The sequence below is a fragment of the Lactuca sativa genome, chromosome 8 (assembly GCF_002870075.4).
Source record: "Lactuca sativa cultivar Salinas chromosome 8, Lsat_Salinas_v11, whole genome shotgun sequence".
In the NCBI taxonomy this organism is placed as follows: Eukaryota; Viridiplantae; Streptophyta; class Magnoliopsida; order Asterales; family Asteraceae; genus Lactuca; species Lactuca sativa.
Window position 1 is genome coordinate 40,076,688 of NC_056630.2, and position 9,573 is coordinate 40,086,260.

The 9,573-nt window shown below is 35.0% G+C and overlaps 2 non-coding genes across 2 annotated transcripts; one reads left to right on the top strand and one right to left on the bottom strand.

Moving 5' to 3' along the window:
* Window positions 1-1,086: 1,086 nt before the first annotated feature.
* On the bottom strand, window positions 1,087-1,159 carry TRNAK-CUU (transfer RNA lysine (anticodon CUU)). Its single transcript has one exon. It is a non-coding gene; the product is annotated as a tRNA-Lys (tRNA).
* A 2,635-nt stretch (window positions 1,160-3,794) lies between these two features.
* On the top strand, window positions 3,795-3,867 carry TRNAK-CUU (transfer RNA lysine (anticodon CUU)). Its single transcript has one exon. It is a non-coding gene; the product is annotated as a tRNA-Lys (tRNA).
* The last annotated feature ends 5,706 nt before the right edge of the window (window positions 3,868-9,573 follow it).

Sequence of the window (9,573 nt, forward strand, 5' to 3'; positions counted from 1 at the left end):
TATTTTAACTTATTGCTATTTTATAACTTAATTATTATAAGATTTTTTTATAAGTGTGGGCCCCACTTATTATTTTCTTCCTTCATCGTCACCTCCTGGAACTTGATACCCTTCCTTCATCGGCACCCACTCCGGCACCATCCCTACCATCGCCTGAAAAACAACCACCATTGTAGCCCCCAAATCTAGCACCATCGCGTGACTAAAACAACCACCACAAATCTGCGTTTTTTTTTTATTTTGTTATGAACTTCCCTAAAACAATCGATCTTGAAAAACTGAAATCAGAGGAATCCATCGATGGTGGTAGTGGCTCCCCCTCCATAAATGAATCCCCAAACTAAAATCAGAAGAAACACCAAATCAAACTGATGCAGAATCAGACGAATATCAAATGAAAGCAAAATCGAACTTGAGAAAGAAAATCTAACTAGAATCCAGAAATTAAAATCGAACTAGATTAAACAACAAAAAACATGACAGAATCTGTATAAGATTATTGGTATAGTGTGGTTTTCTTTCTTCCAAAGTAAATTGAAGATGTTGGCAAAGATACTGGAGATGCTAGCTACATCGACGGTGTTCCAACTTCAGGGGTTAGGGTTAGTTCACCGAAGTTGAGAGAGAGAGAGAGAGGAATAAGGATAGAGTTTTTGGTTTCTGATTTCCATTCGTCGGAAATACCCAAGTTGCGTCGGCAGCAAGATGTATCATACTTGCACGTTCCTCCGATGACCAAAATCTTGTTGATTTTTCGTTGTCATTTGTTTTTTCACGTAAACATTGTTTCTCCGCTAAAGAGAGGGTCTGATTGGTTGGTGTTTGTCGGAGATTTAGTGATGTCGCTGGAGTTGGGATGACGGAATCGAAGATGGGAGAAAGATGAAGGGAATTTGTTACATGCTACTATAATTAGTAAAAACAATATATTTATGTTATCATGGGTAAGAAAAATACAAATTATCATAATAATAACCAATTAGTTTTGGACACTTTAGTGAATAAATGTGTGGCTGTTTATTTAGTAATCAACATGAAAATGAAGGGTAGAAAAATCAACATAATTAGTACAAAAAACAACAAAAACGCCCACCGTGGGGCTCGAACCCACGACCACAAGGTTAAGAGCCTTGCGCTCTACCAACTGAGCTAGACGGGCTTTTTGCTTTAGATTTTAACTTAGTGTTTATATATCATTTTATTTCCTTTATAATTTGGATTAGGTATATATTTTAATGCTTTTAAGCACTAAGCAATGGTGTTCACTATTTGATATAAAGCGATGACACCGGCTGAGCTGAATCAAGTTTGTCGGTTTGAGAAAAAAAACAATATGTTTTTCATTGTTCGATTTGTAGTTTGGCTAAGAGTTTTCCAAAGAACCTGACATAATCAAACGTAAATAACCCTACTTGTAAGTATCTTTTGATGTTGAAATATATATCCCCATGGACCCCATGTATAAACTAGTAAGAGAAGACAATAGGCTATTTAATTATCTTGATTTTACAATGAAATAATAATGTGTAGCTATATTCTGTACATCTTTCCAATATAAAGTCAAAGAGACTAAAACAAACATAAAATAAAAGGAAAAGTTGTTTGATTTAGTTATAATCGAATATTCGTATTTTAGATATAGTTATGTTTGGTTATTATTCATAGACCAAAGGACCATGGCTAGCATTTCTAACAATTTATTTTTCAATGTATAGTATCTTTTATACCAACAATCGTATGGCTCATTTGTTACTGTGAGATATCTTTTTTTTAAAGGTTGAAAATTTCAAATCATGTCTTGGACATAAATTAATTTAGGAGTAGATTAACGTGTGTTGAGTTCGTTGTTATGAAAAAAGTAGCATCTTTTATACATGTAGTTATATTTATCTCTTACATTTGTATTAGAAAAGTTTCATGATTGGTCCACGTAGAACATAATCAAATAATCAATCAATCAGTTTATTAAAAAATCGACAGCAAAAAGCGAACATAAATGGAACCATTAGTAAATTTCGAGAAAAAAACATCAAAATTTGAGACCATAGTGACATTGATACAAATCGAGAATCACAGTCATCTCAGGGGATCCAGAACTAGAAAAAATTGATTAAGAAAAGGGGAGGAGATTAGTATTTGTACCATACTAACATCTTTATTTTGGGCGTAAATTTTTGCAATTCTAGTGGATTCTTTTTAGAAGAAAAAGTAATTAAATTGAATTCAACGAATTAAACTAAAATGTAGAAATAAATAAAATAAATTGTTGTGAGAATGATTAAACTGACCAAAGCCTTGAGCCTTTGGAAGACCAAACATAAGATTAAAAACAAACTTGAGAGTGATGCAAAATGTCTGCAGTCTGTGGAACATATCTGCAAACCTCTGCACTAGAAGAGGTGGACCAAACGTCTGCAGTCTGAAAGAAAAAAACTGTTTGTTTTTTAACATCTGCATGATGTTAGAATAAACTAAAATCTAATTAAACTGATTTTAAAAAAAAAAATTATTTAAAAGAGCTTTTTTATTTATAATTTTATAACTTTATTATAATAGATAATTAACAAATATAGAATAACTTTTATGTACTATTTATATAAAAAATAAAAATAAAATAGTAAGAATTTTCGTATGTATTTAATAAAAACCAACTAACTTTGGACATAAAATTATATCTAAACATTGTAATTAATGATAAAATAATTTAACAAATAACATGGATGGAAATATACTTTGATTTTAAATGAAAATTTTCAAAATTTTATTTTACTTTTTCAATTAAATCAATTAAAAACTGATCATAAATATTTTCTGAAGAAATAAACAATGTTGTATTAAATAATTTTTTATAAAATTTGGCACAAAAAAAATATAAGATAATATTATGATTTTTTTTTGCATATCTATATAAACAACTCAACAAATTAATTTTGTAATTAAATATTTATTTATAAATTTATCACAAATGTCATAATTGGGGTATCGAACTTTTTTTTTCTTTTAGTATTATAACATTTTTTTCCAATATCATAGATAAAGTTGGAATAAATGTAAGTTTTAAAAAAAAAAATAACAAAAGTATATGTGTTTTTTAGGTTAAAAGATGTCTGAAGAAGTTTGAAGACTCTGGTCAACATTTGCGTCAAGCGCCAAGAAGAGGACGCACAGACCTTTTTTGGTCTGCAATCTTCAAAAAACAAACAGTCTGCAAAGCCTAATGTCTGCGCGTGGTCTGCACGGTGTAGACAGAAAAAGCCAAGAAGATCTGCAGACAAAAAACAAGCAACCCCTAAATTTATCAAACTTCTGTTATTTAGCTAAGATTAAGTACTGAGATGTTATGAAAACTAATATTTAGTAGTTTAATTTGAATTTCTTAAGTTGAAAATATTATAAACATCGGGAAATTTAAATATTAAGGACAAACTTGCCAAATTTGTATCATGAATCTTTTTTATCTTATTGTAATGCTCGCTTGTATATTATTTTTCAATTACTGGATGCCAACTATCGAATACATATAATGATATAATTATCGTTGATCGCATATTTTTATTTAAGAATGTTATATGGTCCACGCAATATTTACGCACATTATTTAACATTTTAGCTAAATAACATTAATTTGCTAATATAAGAAGCCGTGAGTTTGGATGCAAACGGATTTACTGCAAAGTTAAGTATCTTGTAAGTACAATTACTTTTTTAACACAACCCGTACGATGTAATAATAACAGTAAAAGAAAAGTAGTAAACATTTAATTAGTATATTATTTAGAATATAATTACATCTAGCCCGTCTAGCTCAGTTGGTAGAGCGCAAGGCTCTTAACCTTGTGGTCGTGGGTTCGAGCCCCACGGTGGGCGTTTTGTTTTTTAAACATCCTTATTCATTTCCTGCCTTTCTTTTTTTAAATGCAAATAATTTGAGCGGAGATCAATTTTTAAACATCCTTATTCATTCCCTACCTTTCTTTATTTAAATGCAAATAATTTGAGCGGATATCATTTTTTTTAAACATTTTATCATATATATTATGTTTGGGGTTCTCTAATTTATTCTAAATAGAGTAGGGCCCATTCATCCATATAAGCATCCCTTACATATTTTTACGTAGGAATGATCTTTTTAACTATGAATAGAACCCATAATCGGTTGGAACCGGTTAGTGATATTCGGTTTGGTTTTATGTTTTTCAAATCCATCATTTTTGGTTTTCGGTTATTGTGGTTTCGGTCCAATTCAAGTTGATTCTAGTTTCGAACACCTTCTTAAGTAGCACACTTCTTTGTAGAATCGAATCAGAACCAAAACCGATTGAAACTGGTTAGTGGTATGCGGTTCGGTTCTCGGTTCCCTGTTCACTCCTTAATCGGGTTTTCGGTTCTTTCGGTTTCGATTTGGTTCGGGTCGGTTCTGGACTGGTTTACATCCCTACCCTTATATACTAAAGTTAGAATCTATATCACGACTCCTTATGTAACATACGGAACCTTAAGGTATTAAATTTATTCAAATATTGCTTTCTGAGAGTCCTCGCGACGTGAGATCTTAGGGGTCACGTCGTGAGTGGCCGTTGACACTTTGACCCATGTTTTGGAGCCTCACGACGTGAGACATAAGTCTCACAACGTGAGCGTGGCAAAATGACCCAAACCCTAATTTTCGGGTATTTAAGGGAATGAGAGGCTAGGCTTTCCCCATCCTCATCCTCTCCCACCCTCTAAGCCTCTGGAAACCCTAGTTTTCATATCACCTTGAGTTATGGAGCTTTTTGCTTGTAGAAAGAAAGGAAGAAGAAGTATCTTGGGAAGGAAGCTGCTTAGGTTCACCATCATCATCATCTTTCATCTTGTTTGGACCATTGTAAGTATCAAGACTCAAGCTTTATTTCATTTCATAGCTATATCTAAGCTTTTGGTCCATTTTCCTATGACTTGGCTTGGTTAGAGTGGAGCAAATCCATATAGTTAGCAACGTTATAGATTTAAATGGCATTTTGAGGCTTATATCCTTCAGATCTGGGTTTTGGTGGAGTAATAGAGTTTGCATGAGAACTTGAGACCATAATTGCACTTTATGACCCTAAATGGTGAAGGGACATACATGATGCATGCATGTCCACAAAGCAAGCATTTTATGGACCCTTAGAGTCCCCTTTAGCTTCTGAAGGGGTGGGGTTAATGGCTGAATTGTAACACCCGCGTTTCCAGGCTAGACATTATTGTTGATGTAATAGTCTAGGTTAACCTTTGTAACTCTTTTGAAGTATTAATGATGAAATATTTGAGTATTATGTGTTTTATGCTTAGTTGTGTGGCTTAATTGAATTAAGAATAAAATAAGCATCAAAATTAAAGTGTGAGATAAGCCCGATATCTTTACATAAAGTTTTAGTGGTCGAAACAAGGATTCCGGAGATATAAGGAATGCCGAAATCCGAGTTATAACGAAGAAGTTATGACTTGTCGAAGTTTCGCGACAGAACCGGCACGACGCCGAATGACGTAAAATATATATTTAAGATAGAGAGATATCTAGCCTTAGTGATCTAAACGAAAGTCGTAGGATTCGTTAAACCGAGAGTGTGCATAAAAAGAACGCCCAAATCTGACTTCGTATGAGGAAGTTATGATTTTTCGAAGTTTCGACTTAGCGGTATGCAGGCTGAATACTCGAAACAGAGATCGAGTGATATTTAGCCAAAATTTTCTAAATGAGAATTTAAGATCTAATTGATAGTAGTCCAACGATAAAAAGACAGACGAAAACGAAGTTCGGATGAAGGAGTTATGAATTTCGAACAGAGTTTTCCTGTCTCAGCCTACTAAAAATACTATATAAGTAATATACTTATAATATATTAAAAATCAATTCAAAATTAGCCAATGGAGTCTAATCGATAGTTGTAAAGCATAATCTCACCTTCGCGTCGATATAAAGAACGTCAAAAACGGAGTTCGTATGCGAAAGTTATGAATTTCTGAAGTTCGGGGCGCGAACCCCAAAGCTGTGTCAGAGACCACGACGTGGCAAGTAGTGCCACGGCGTGGCAAGTCTTCTGACACCTCCGGGAGTCCCCCAGACACAACTTGCGATGACGTATGTAGTGACGACCAAGCCCACAACGTGGAAAAAGGGTGCCACGACGTGGCAAGGGCCAAATTTGCCCTATAAATAGATTTGAAGGGCCAGCTGTTTAGGGTTGCTATTTTCTCTCCTCTCTCTCCCGTTTTACCTCAATTTACGTGCAAGAAATATCCCGAAGCAAGTCCCGAAGCCCCGAAGATCCCGAGAAGTGCAATTCCCGAGCCGAAGCTCTGCCCGCGAGGAGTCCGGTTTTTGTGAAGATCTTCCAGATCTACCGAAGAATATTACTTCTACAAGCCGTAGTGCTGTTTGATCATCTTCTAATCAAGTGAGTGTGTAGTTACTTTCTTCTAACGCATAATTATGAAGTATTTTATACAAAATACGTGTTATGTGTATATTTTGTTGTTATATGTGTGAATGTATATTCACTTTCTTCTATCTCATGGATATGATTTATTCTCTATGAAATACGTGTTATGTGTATGTGTCTCATCTTTTATCTGGAATGTGTTTTGAATCAACATACTATACAGGTTTTAAACTATGTATAAAAATGTATATATTATCTACTAAAATGTTGGGTAGAACATGGGTAGATAGTTGTCTTGTGATAAAAAGATGAGAGGCTTCGATGTTTTTGATTTAGTCATCTAGCGGAGTTTAGATGACGACCACAGACTTTTCTAGACAGTCCTGTGGAACGCTAGCAGATTCGCCACCTGTAGGTATTAATGAACGCTAGCAAGCTCAGGGACGCACCTTCCAGCTTACAGTCGAGGAGGCCAGGACAGCACTGGATGTGGTGACCGGTATGTTTCTATCCTTTTATCTTATTGATTATATTTGTTTTATGCTTATGTGTTTATACCTATGTTAGGTACATTTAGTGAACTCCTTACATGCGTCGGTATTATTTGACTCCGGGTGAGTCGGTCATTTATCTCTCGATCGTTTAATAAGGAGTTTGGTTTGCCTATAGGAGAGCTTGAGTGCTTGTTGCGAGTCTCTATCGCCAACGAATACAGGATTTCTGCTTCTTCAGTCTATCGGGGTTGTGTTCTGGAGATCTTCGAGGTATCCTTCCTGATAGACTTGATTCTGATTCCCATGGGGGGTGTATGTGTGATTGTGGGTATGGACTGGTTGAGTTGCTTTAGTGTCATGATCGGCTGCGAGGGTCAACATGTGGTAGTTTGAACCCCATGTGGGGGAGAACTGGTTATCTACGGCGAGGGAACCAAATAGGGTTCAAGGTTTTACTCAGCTGTTAGGGCTCGACAGTATATTCGGCACGGGTGTGTGGGTTATTTGGCGTATGTGATGGATACATGGGTCGGGGATTAGGTTTCGGTTTCGGATATTCCGGTTGTAAGGGAGTTCGTTGATGTGTTTTTGGAGGAGTTGCCCGGAGTGCCTCCGGAGAGGCATGTCGAGTTTAGGATCGGCCTAGTGTCAGGTGCAACCCTTATCGCCAAGGTGTCATACCAATTGGTACCACCCGATATGCAGGAGCTGTCATCTCAGCTACAGGAACTGTTGGCAAACAGTTCATCTGTCCAAGCAGTTCTCCATGGGGAGCGCCGATTGATGTGTGTAAAACCCACTAGTTTTAAACCTACTTTTAAGTATCAAATAACACACAAAAGGCAGTGAACCTATCAATTGTGGTATAGCTAAATAAGCAGGGTATCGAACACAGGGAACGGCAAATTAAACTAAAAACTAATTTAATCTAATTTAATTAAAAAGCAGGGGTTGTTCTCTAGTTTTACAAGACTAGAAACTTACTAATTATTACTAATTTAAGCTAGAAAATAAAGACTTTGACTAGATTCAATAACGGAGAAGTACTTCTATTTAGTTCAACTTAATTGATCCTATGGTTGATTTCAAGGTAAAAGTGCAATGGATTAATTCTTTTGCTAGTTACCGATTCAATTGATTAGTTCCGTATTTACTTCATTAATCCTTAGCAAATAAATCAATTTAAACAATGGCCAGTTGTCTATTTTAATTAAATTTACTAGATATAATATTCGGGTTAAGTTAGACTTGCAGTAGCTAATTAATTTATCTTTTAATTAACTTCTTGTTCAATGGTCATCTCACAAGCTTGCACATAAATTTACTTGATTTTCTTATTAATCCTAGTTTCATGTTCATTACACTAGACATATGACAAAAAGTGTTCACTAAGCATATGAGATTGATAACTAATAGATGTTCATGCTAATTAATTATCTCCCTATTAACAGAAAATCAATTATCATTCACACACAAGGTTCTTTAGCAAGCTAAAATAACTAAATTAACCAACATAGAATTACTCCTACCAAGAATCAAACCATATTACCAATTTCGTATCCCCAAATAGAAGTTTAAAGAATTTAGTTCATAGCTAAGGTAAATAATAGCAAACAAATAAGTTCAAGTTGCTTAATCATGTTGACAAAACAAAAGAAATAAGTAGAATGGTTGAATTATGCCTTAATTACTCCCGGAATTGGATTCTAGCTTCCTTGGTCGACTTCTAGGGTTCTTCTGGCTTCTTATTCGCAGCTAAGCACTTCTGAAACTTCCCAGAACTCTCCCTTCTCGATCTGTGGAATTATCTTTAAATATAGGATCCGACTCGTCGAGTCAAGTGGTGACTCGTCGAGTCCCTCTCACATTCCTCGTATTGCGATAACTATCTGGGATCCCGAGTCATTATCCTTCTGATTCCTCGACCGGACTCGTCGAGTAGATATCTGACTCGACGAGTAGAAGCCTTTTTTTAGGTGTTTTTCCTTCTTCATTCCACTCTCAATCTTCTAACTGTTTCTCTTGCTTCCTTTTGCTTCCGAGCTTCATCTTTGGACTGAAAAACATAATTTAACACTTTTAAGTACCTTTTGTCCATAATATGCAATAATTTAGCTAATATATGAATAAAAAACTACACTAAATATGCACATATCAAAATACCCCACACTTGTCTTTTGCTTGCCCTCAAGCAAAACTGAATTTTAACACATTAGAACTATGTATAACAACTCCAATCTAACCCAGCCATTATGCCAAGACCGCAACGCATGCATTTGTGTCTAAAATTTTCCTAATAACCCCCCATACTCCAAATACTCACAATCCTCATAAACATTCGCCCACTCACCCCGAACTATGCTCATTTTATGCAACCCTCCGAATCCATCCTCAGAAAACCTCTTTACCCTCAAGGTATTTTTGGTTGAGCAACCCAAGCATACATAATCTAGACAATTACAATTTATGATACAACTATGGAGCTCTTTTGGAATTCTTCACTTCTTTGACATTTGATCTTTAATTTCTTTGAATTCACCACCTTGTTGTTTGATTTTTGGTATCTTCAACTTTTTTTTTTCAGAACTTTGATCTTTGAACTTCATACTTAACTTTGATGCTCCAAAAATTCTTCAAATTTTTCTTGTAATCCTCTCACTTTTTTTAACATGTAA